The following is an 11,274-nucleotide window of genomic DNA, read 5'->3' on the forward strand; positions in this document are numbered from 1 at the left end:
CTTTCCAAGAAGGTTTAGCAAGTCAAAAAGATCATGGCACGCTTAGTTTTTTAAAACACGAGGCGTCAAGATGTCGCGTAGTGTTTTATCTTCTTATTAAATGGCGTTCCGTTCAAACTATAACTTTTGACCCAAAAAGTCATATTTATGTTTTTCAACATCATCTACAAATATAACAATATTATTTTCAAGATTGTTTTACATATATCATAAATCTTTGTCACAAATTGATTATAACAAAAACACCAGTAGGAATAATCACAAATGCCATAATCAACATCAAACCGTACAAGGTTTAATCGTTTTCATATTCGCAGCCATCACAGAACGTCATCAATAAATATAAGCAAGCAAATATAATTTGATTGTTTAATTGAATCCTTGTCTTAATTGGCAATTTGCCAGTTTTTAGTTGTCAATTAACTGTGTAATGTAGTTTAGTGATCAAAGGAAACTATTTATATGCGATTATTTTGCTTTCCATTACGTACCGGCATACAGTTAACCCTTCCAAGAACGTATTATGCACGTGCTAGATGTTTTTTGTTTGTGTTATCTTTTGAATGACTGATAACATGTCTTTGTAATCAAAACCCGATAACTATTCAATATGCATGGCTTTATGCGTAATCCAGATACAGCATTTTTGACAATTATGATGAAAATTTTGACCATAAGTCGTTTAAAGTTGAATTTACCAATACGAGTGTTTGATACTCTTATAATCCATGACACCTTGAAGTTCATAAATCGCCAATAACAAATTTGAATTGCATCGCTTTAAGATTCTTAGCACGTTTGCACATTTATTTCAGGAAATAAATAGTTAGTTTTTATCTTAATAGAGTAGAACATATCGTGAAATGTGTCTGTATCTCAATACAATCAAGGATTTTCATTCGTCATTTAGTATTTAAATGCCAACACAACCTGTCAATTTGATTCAAAAACATATAATTCTTATGTCGTGTTTCCTTGAGCACTTAGAAAATCTCCATAGACGTTGTTAGTTGGTATGAAAAGTGCGCAAATGTGGGTACAACGTGCACTTTTACGAAATTTATCGTTAATTGAAAATATACCAAACGTAGAATCATTATGTACGTTTGTAAAAAAAAGCGTTCTTTTGTGGCGTGTCACTGGATTTTTAAGGTTTTTATGTGCCTAATAGAGTAACATGAAGCCGATATTCATATAGCACTTTGTTCGGGCAATTCTGATTATCTACGATCTTAATGGACACTTCATTACGGCAAATATCACCATTGCGTGGTATGAATTTTCTGTCTATCTTATGGCGATAACTGGGAGACCAGAATCGCAAAAATAAAAACCACACTTAAGAGATTTAAAGCGTATGTTCATGTATTGTTTATCTTCGACGAATTGTGCAAGTGTATTGATTCAGTTATAGATTTCGTGTCTTTCATTTACGATGCAAAGCCGCACGTTAACAGTAGAAACATATTAAACAAAAAAACTACATGTCTGATGGGATAGTGGCAAAATGGGTTACATTAATTAAAACGTTGAACGGCAGTAATTTTCAAAGCTTTTGTCACTGCCATAATTACGTGATCGAACGTATGTTTAAAGTAACTTCTTAACAAGTTCTCCGTATTTGAAAATTACAAGTAACAAAGAATAAATATAAAAGAAACAAAATGAAGCATGGACCTTTGCAAGAAAAGCATTGAACGCTTTCGAAAGTATGTATAAACTTCGCCTTCTACTAAGGTGAAACGTTAAATACACCAAATTGTGTTACTTTATGCAAAATTAATGTGTGATCGAAAAGCAACTCAATATGTTTAATATATTATTGCTTTGGACAGTTGATTGGCTGGTAAATGTTTTGCGTATTACACGTTATGTTTAACAAATATATATACGATCTGGAACGAGTTGTCATGTCATACCATATTTAAATAAACGAGTTTAGGAATTGTGTTAGTAAGTGAGCTTTTGGCGAGCTTACTAACGAGTTTCCTGGAAGAGTTTAATAAAATATGGTATGAAATGACAACGAGTGTCAGATCTTCTTTTTATCACATTCTTTTAAATGAGCAAATTAAATAAATATTTACCCTAACATAATGATTAATTCCGAATGTTGGTTACATTTCGTGACGTCATTTGACGTTACAACGTCATTTCAGCAAAATAACAAAATGCGATTGGTCAATCGAACGAAAACAGATTTGCTTAAACAATGAACTGAATAACAATATATCTGATCATGAAATGCTCATTGTGATCTTTCGTAAACTTCTAGTGTAAAATGAAAATAATAATGGATTCACTATAATATTTTCTACACATAGATTGCCTTGACGTGAATCACAACGTTTAATTAATGTACCAGTTCAACATTTCGCTAGCCATGTTTTGAACGTGTTTTATTACAAAGACACATGACGTTTGGTTGCGATTACAACCTTCTCGACCTATGAAAAAGTGATATACATTCTGTGGAGAAAGTACAATTATGTCTCAGTAATTATAACATTTAGTAATTGTACGCCAACAGTCCATTTTATTTAGTACAAACATGTCAATAATTGTTTGCACACTGTTCAATTTATAATGGAATATGAATTGTGTAGCATTATTTCTGGAACATTTCTGAATCTACCAAACGTTTTGCAGAACGGATTCAATCGTCAAAACGATGCATTTGTTAACATCGTTGCTTTAAATGTGCATAAGTATTTGCATTAGTTAAATATTATATAACAAAGACCATCATTAAAATATATTTTCGTTAAAGGCACAACAGTGGACTATGTTATCATAATTGAAGCATCAAACGAATACATTATCATAAACTGAACATACGTGGAATTAAGTATCACAGTAGGAGCATCTTTGAAACAAATTATCATAAACGAGCAGCAGTTGAATACATTGTCATAATAGGACCATCAGTTGACTATATTATCATTATGGTAGCTAAGGTGAAATATATTCGCATTTAAGATCATCCATGAAGTTTCTTCTGATTGTATGGAGAAGAATGGAATATAATCAAAATTATTGGAAAATTAATGAAATAAAATCTTATGAATGAGCATACACGCAGTTTATTCGCGTTGTAGGAACATCAATTTCATAGCATCATTATAGCTGTATCAAATGATTTTATTGGCATTGTACAATACTCAGTAGAATATTTTTTCTTTATGTAGAAACGTTTACTCATGGTTATATTTTCGCATACGTTCAGGGACGATAAACTGTCTTAATTTTTCCTTAGTTACTTAATCCAAACATTAAATATAAAAACCAAGGATTTAAACATAAAAGTTCATTTGTGACATAGATGTGTAACACGTTTGGAGTTGTATGTTTGGTTTTGTTACTGTTTTGCAGTTGTATTTTCAACTGTATTCCAAATAAATGTCAAAGTCTTCCGCTGAGTTCACGTACTGTTATTTCTTCGGCTGGTAATACTATCGATACGCATTAATTTGTATAAACAGTTTAGTAATTTATATAATTCGTATGATGCAAACATCGTTGTTTCTTTCAAATCAAAGTATCATCACTGTCAGCGGAATGACTATAGCGAAAAACATTAAAAGTAAAAATATCTTCATAGCCACATTTAGATTGATAATTTATCACATAAAATAAGATGACATAATTTACCAATGTTTCCCCTTACTGCAGATATTAAACCCGTAATATATAATTCACGGTGTGATTATATAAGTTTGTAAATTATTACATTAAATGATGTTCTATCTCTGTTGTAGCTTAACATTGAAACATTTTATTGTTGCTTCTCTCAAAGAGCATCCATAAATTTGACCATGCCTTAAATTGTTGAACGTGAAAGTTGTAACCAAAAAAAAATTAATGAATGAAATGAATTTTCCCAATCACGATTTCTGTATTTTTTGTTAGGACATGTTTACACGTATTCATTGGAAAATACTTATATGTTTATTTTTGAACATTAAACTGACTCAATGAAAAGGTGTGAAATGAATTCGAGAATCAATAAATGATTTGTTTTATGAACATTTAAATATTAACAGATGAAGTAGTAGCATGCATTTAAATCACCGACAAAATAAGCTAAATGTTATCTTTTAAACTTTGAATAAAGTAACAAAACTACATTGCACAGTTTTGTAATAGTGTTCAAATCACTAAGCGACGTTGACCAGTTGAACAAATTTTGATAACTTACGAATATAAACTGCAAAAGTCACTTCATTTGATATTTCGTAACATAATTTGTTGACACAGGTTTTTGATGATTGAAATAGTATTTTAAACAAAATATGCATTGAAAAATTTTTTATCACTTTGTCCAATGACACGTTAAGTTTTGGAATCGGCACTTTTTTCGTTTATAAGAACTGCTCAATAGTTAAAACCATTGGTGAAGTTTCGGATATCGAGCATGTACTCAGCTCAAGTATATCAAAAAAGATCCCACGCATTGATCGCGCCATGTGTTTCAAGCATCGAAACATGACATCGATCATTGTTTACGCGCAATATTATTTGAAATGTGTGTTTTTTGTCATGACAATTAACCAACATTGTTAGCTATTTCAAACCGCGTTACACGATCTTTTGTTATTTTATGCTATAGACTTAATCAAAGATGACGGCTTCATATGATAACTTGTTCCCATATTTGGTTGTTTAATATTGCTAGCAGGCTTCCTAACTGGCTTCACTAGATGCCGATATTCAGCAGTAATCATAATTGTTAGTGGGTCAATGTAAACAATTCATCAAGACGTAAATAAAAAAGTCTGTGTGTAAATAAGATTTTCGCAAGAACTGACCCATAAGCGGCTGTTTAATATGGAAAACAGGTTGCCATACAGGCTTCACGAGATGCCGATATTTATCAGTCATCTCAATTTTTAGTGGGTCAATGAAAATGATTTGTCAAGACGTTACTAATAAAATCTGTGTGTATAAATGAGTGAATAATGTTTGGCGGAAACGGTATAAAATGACGATGATATTGTGTTTTTTTGATAAAAATCACGTATGTAGAACATTGTAACTAATCCTCTAAACGTTCACCAAAAATACATTAAAACAATAAACAAATGGATAGTTAGTAACATTATGTTAAACCTTGTATTAAAGTTTAAATATGAGACAGCTATCAATCATGGCTATTTGCAAACTAACATTTTTAACAGTGATCCAGTGCTAAAAAGACAACTCGATTGTATCATTATTGGTGGAAGTTACAGGACTTGATTATTGGCAATCTTTGATTGAGATGTATTGGGCGGGTCTTACCTCGCTCACAATGTGACCCACAAGGTTACTCTGGCCACCAATCTAGGTCCGTATCATACTGTAGCGCTGATTTTATATCACAAAACAAAAGCAGATTTGATTTAGCAACTAGTATGTCTTGCAAACATTAACCAGATACTGAAAGTCTGTCAAAATGAATTATGTGCTTGGTGTATTTCCTGCAGTTGTGGTACGCTTTGTTAGTGCATTCGTTACATAAGTTTTATAACAGAACATTTCTTTTTGTCAGAGTTAATCGCTTATTTCAGTATATATTATTAGTAACTGAAAATAATTTATTCTTCCTAACAGCCGCCTAGAATGAGAATAATAATTGGGAGCTATAAGCACGTAGAAATGTAGTCTTTTGAGTTATCATATTTATAAACAGGTCTTGTTACCGGTATGATTCGTGTTTTGCTATTTTTTGTGTCCCCGATCCGCCAAACTTTTTATCTAAGGCAATAAGGCAATAACAATTATAACGTATACATAGTTATTATATTCACATAATCTGTATTTTAAATGGGTATAATATTGTTTTCAACCGAAAATATGATCATTGTAATATATTAATTAAATCAATTAGTCTTTGTTAATCATGTCGTAGATAATAACAATAATTAATACATGACTTTAAAGTTCGACATTGAAAACATAACACAATTTATTTTCGACGACTGACTTACCAGTAAAGAAATCATCTTCCTAATGTACGCCATATCAGTAATGAAATATTTTTTCCGCAACAGAATGACATTTAATTACGACAAGTTACCAACCAAAACATTCAAACTGTCCACTTCTTTCAAATGACAAATTTTTAATCAGATAGCAACTTTGCGTGCATATATATATAAAGTGTATATACAAAAAAATTGAAAATAATGTTGTGGCGTTGACCGCGAAATTGTGACGGACGCATTTACACATAATGGACTTGCATATCATGCGTTTAACTCGCTTGTTTGCCGATTACAAGTAAAAAAGATATGATACTGTTAGTCCGTATTGTACAACTAATTGAACATCGCAAAAGATCAAAATGGACACTAATCTCTTATCTGTTTACGGTATGGGAGTCGCAGTAATTAAAAATCTGTCTCTCTTGCTGCCACCGACAAGGGTGCATGTCATTGTGTCTTTGTTAGGGTGAGTTGAACGATGCCTAGGGGTTCACTTGCAAATTCAGAGTAAATAGTTGACAATTATGGACATCCTCAATAAATAAATATTTACAATACTAGTATGGCTGTTTTAGTTCGAGCATATAGTGCTTATGCAATTTGTGTTACACCAACTAACACAATCAAACATGTCTTCGTCAATTCTTGTTTGAATCCTTGTTTCAATGGGTAATTTACAAGCTTGTTGGTAGGTAAATGTACTGAGGAATGTAGCTCAGTGATGAATGGAAACTAGAGAGTTAATGCTTCCATGAACGTATTTTGCACTTGCTAGAGGGTGTTTTTAACTTGTGTTTGTTTTGAAGGACTTATACCATGTCTTTGTAATCAAATCCAGTTTTTTCTGAATGATCATGATTCATTTTGTTCAGAAGCCAATATTTCATCTATATTCTAGATATAAAAAGTAATAACGATGGCTATTTAATATGAATGGCTTCATGCGTTATCCAGTTAAGACATTTAAGTTACGACAATAATGATGACGTGTTTGAATTTGAATTTACCGACACGTTTGTTTGCTGCTCTTATCATCCATGAAACTAAGATATTCAGACATCGCCGTTACACCTTATAGAAACTAGAATACTAGATTGCAGTGACTTATGATTCTGAGCACTTTTTCTCATTTTATTCAGGAAACGAATAGTTTGTATTGATCTTAATAGAGTACAAAAGATCGTGAAATGTGTCGAATTTCAAAACAATCAAGGATTTACATTCGTCATTTAGTTATGAAAAGCCCAGAAAACCCGTTACTTTGATTAAAAAACATTTAGTCTTAATGTCGTGTTTGTTTCTCTTTGAATTCTTAGCAAATCTCCTGGGACGATGTTAGATGGCATACAAATGCTCAACGGTTGGTAAAAGTTGCGTTTTTACGACAACGAACGATTGAAAATATACCAAACGTACAAACATTATATTCGTTTGTAAAAATATACCATACGTACAAACATTATATACGTTTGTAAAAATATATCAAACGTACAAACATATATACGTTTGTAAAAATATATCAAACGTACAAACATTATATACGTTTGTAAAAATATACCAAACGTACAAACATACTATACGTTTGCAAAAATGCGTTCTTTTGTGGCATGTCAATGGATTTAAATGGTTTTCATGTGCCTAAAATATAAATATGAAGTTCATATTCCAAGAGCACTTGGGTCGGCAAATCCTGATTATCAACAATCTTGATTGACACTTAATTACGGCAAATATCACCTTTGTGTGTTATGGATTTTCTGTCTCTCTAATGGCGATTACTGGTCGAACAGAATGGCAAACATAATCACCACACTACAGAGATTTAAAGCAGAGGTTCATAAAGTGTTAATGTTCGAAGAATCGTGCGAATTTATTGATTCAGTTATATAAAATGGGTGTCTTTCATTTCGGATGAAAAGCCGCACGTTAATAGTAGAGCGTTAATAGTAACTTATTAAAAAAAGACAGCAAACTGTCTAATGGGATCGCGGTAAATGAAGGACATTAATAAAGTATCCAATTCTAATTCACTTAACGTCACTTTAAACGGCAGCCATTGTAAAAGCTTGGGTCACTGCTATATTTACGTGTTCGAATGTATGTGTCAAATATGTTCTTCACAGTTTCTGCTTATTTACATATAAGAAGTATCAATGAATATGAGATAAAGAAAACATAATTACACATGTATCTTTATGAAAGTAAACATTACATGCTTTACACAATTTGTATAAACGTCACCGTCTACTAAGGAAACGCGTTAAAGACACAAAACTAGTTTCACAAATTTTTTATATAAAATTGACGTATGATCGAAAAGCTACTCAATGTTTTCAGTACATTATCGGCGAGGACAATTTTATATTATCTATGTTACCAAAACGTGTCAAAGAGACATTCTGAGATAATGTGTATTGAATATGACAATGGCTATAAAATCTTTTTGCGTAAGAATTACATGTACATTAGTTGAATCTTATTATTTTAGAAATAATTGGTGCGTTTAAATCCTCCTCGACCTCATTTTAAAGAGATATACATTATTATGAGAAAGTTAAAGAATGTCTTAGAAAAAATAACACATAATAATGTTACACCAACTGTCAATTTCATTTGTTACAAACATTTTATTTTTTGCACAGTGTTTATTTTATAATAGAATAATAATATGGTACATGTAGCATTATTTCTCGAACATTTCTGAATCTACTAAACGTTTCTAAGAACTGATTCAATCGTCGATACAACACAATTATTAGCAGATTCGTTGCTATACAAATGACATAAGTATATCAATAAGTTTCATATATTATGATAAAAAGTAGCAGCAGCAAAATATAGTTGTTAGTGAAATACCTTATCGTAATACATTCACCATTACAACATACTATCATAGCCGGAGAATCGGTTGAATATATTATCATAATAGAATATCAGTTGACTATATTATCCTTATAACTTGAGCTATGAAATATAATCATTAATTATCATTAAAAGAGCATCAGCAGAATATACGTGTAATAGGAGTATCAGCGGAATATATTAACGTAATAAGAGCATACGTGAAATATGTTATCATAACACGATCATCTGCGAAACATATTATTGTTATAGGAGTTCCAGCGGAATATATCATTGTTATATGAGTATCAGCGGAAAACATTAACGTAATAATAGGAAACAAGGGAATCAGTGAAATATATTTTTATAGTAGGAGCATCCGTAAAATATGCTATTATAACATAATCATCAGCGAATGTATTATCGCAATATGACCATCATTGACATATATTATCGTTAAAGGCACATCCGTGGAGTATGTTCTTAAAATTAAAGCATCAAATGAATATATTATCGAAAATTGAACATACGTTGAATAAATCAAAGTAAGAACATCTGGGAAATGTATTGTCATAAAAGAGCATAAGTGGAATTCATTTTCATAGTAGAGTCATCAGTGGAATAAATTATCCTTATAGTTGCTTATGTGAAATATTTTCAATTTTAGAAACATCAGTGTAATTTCTTCTCACTGGACGTAGAGAATTTGGAATGCAATTAACATTATTGCAAAATTTATGTCATATATCTCATTTGTGAGCATCATCAGAGTATATTCGCATTGAAGGAACATCAGTGCCATATCACCTTCATGCTAAATCAAAGGATTATATTGGCATTGTATAAGATACAGTAGCATAAAAACAATAATTATAATAAATTATGTAAAAATGTTGTATTGTTGCTTCTTCCAGAGAACTTCCCATCACTTTAACCATGTCTTGAATGGTTGGACGAGAACAATTTATCCACAAAAATGAACTAATTAATGTTTGAATTAAACTAAGTTAACAACTGCGATTTCTGTAATGTTTGTAAGGACATTTTTTACACGTATTCATTGCAAAAAGGCGTATATATTAAGTTTTTTACCATTAAACCTACCCACTGAAAAGGAATGAAATGCATTTCAGAGTTAATAAATTATTCGACTATGAATTCTTAATTCTAAACGGATGAAGTTATATCATTCATTAATATCACCGGCAATATGGGCAAAGTTTTTACTTTTAATAAAGTAATATAAACATTTTGCACAGGTTTGTTATAGTGTTTAAATAACTAAGTGGGTTTGACAAGTTGAGAAAAAATAAGATTATTTAGGAATATAAACTGCAAAAGTCAAGTCATTTGATTAAAACTTAGTATTTCAAACAAATATGCATGGAAATTTCTTATTAATTCTTCCAATAACATGTTTAGTGTTTAAATTTAAGCAAAACATATATAATATAGATTAGGTAATGTTATTTAATTCATCAGAACTGCTCAATAATTTCAAGTCTGGGTGAAGTTTCGGAAATCGAGAATGTACGCAGCATAAGAAAAGTAAGCAAACATCACCCTGCAATGGTCGCAACATGTGTTTCAAGCATCGATCAATCACCGCACATTGTTAACGCGTGATCTTACTAGCATTTCTTAGTTTGGGTTTCTACAATTAACCCCCTATGCCAAGCCGTGTGACAGGATATTTTGTTGTTTTATGCAAATGACTATATCAAAGATGACGTCTTCATATGAAAATATTTTCGCAAGAACTGACCCATAATCGTCTGTTTTATATGGAAAACAGGTAACCATACTGGCTTCACTAGATGCCGATATTTATCAGTCATCTCGTTTGTTAGGGGTCAATGACAGCGATTTATCAAGACGTAAATTATAAAATATTTGTGAATATATGAATGAAAAGTGCTTGTAGGCAACGACATAAAATTTCGATGATATCGTGTTTGTGATTCGTATCACGTATGCCTAGCATGTTACTAAATCATCTATACTTTGACAAAAAACACATGAAAAATACACATACACATTGATAGTTATGAACTATCCTTCCTATTTGCAAAATAACATTTTAATCAGTTAAGAAGTAAATTGCAAGTATGATTGGGATGTTCGGTTTCCAGTGCTTAAAAATCCACGCGATCGCATAAATATTGGTGAATGTTTAAGGCCTCACTATCGGAACTCTTTGATTGATATGGATTAGGCGAGGCTTATCACGCTCACATGGTGACCCACAATGTCACTACGGGTCCACCGCTTAAGGTCTGTGTCATACTGTAGCGCTGATTCAATATAAAAAAAACATGAAGCATACTTTATTTAGCGCATTGTATAGCTTTCAACAAGATAAGTGTTACCTCCGTTAAAATGAATAATAATTAAAAAATGAAAGCACTAATTAAACAATTAGTCTTTGATAATAATGACCTACGTTTGCTATTATAAGCACCTGATG

This window comes from Dreissena polymorpha, chromosome 9, assembly GCF_020536995.1.
Source record: "Dreissena polymorpha isolate Duluth1 chromosome 9, UMN_Dpol_1.0, whole genome shotgun sequence".
NCBI classification, from domain to species: Eukaryota; Metazoa; Mollusca; class Bivalvia; order Myida; family Dreissenidae; genus Dreissena; species Dreissena polymorpha.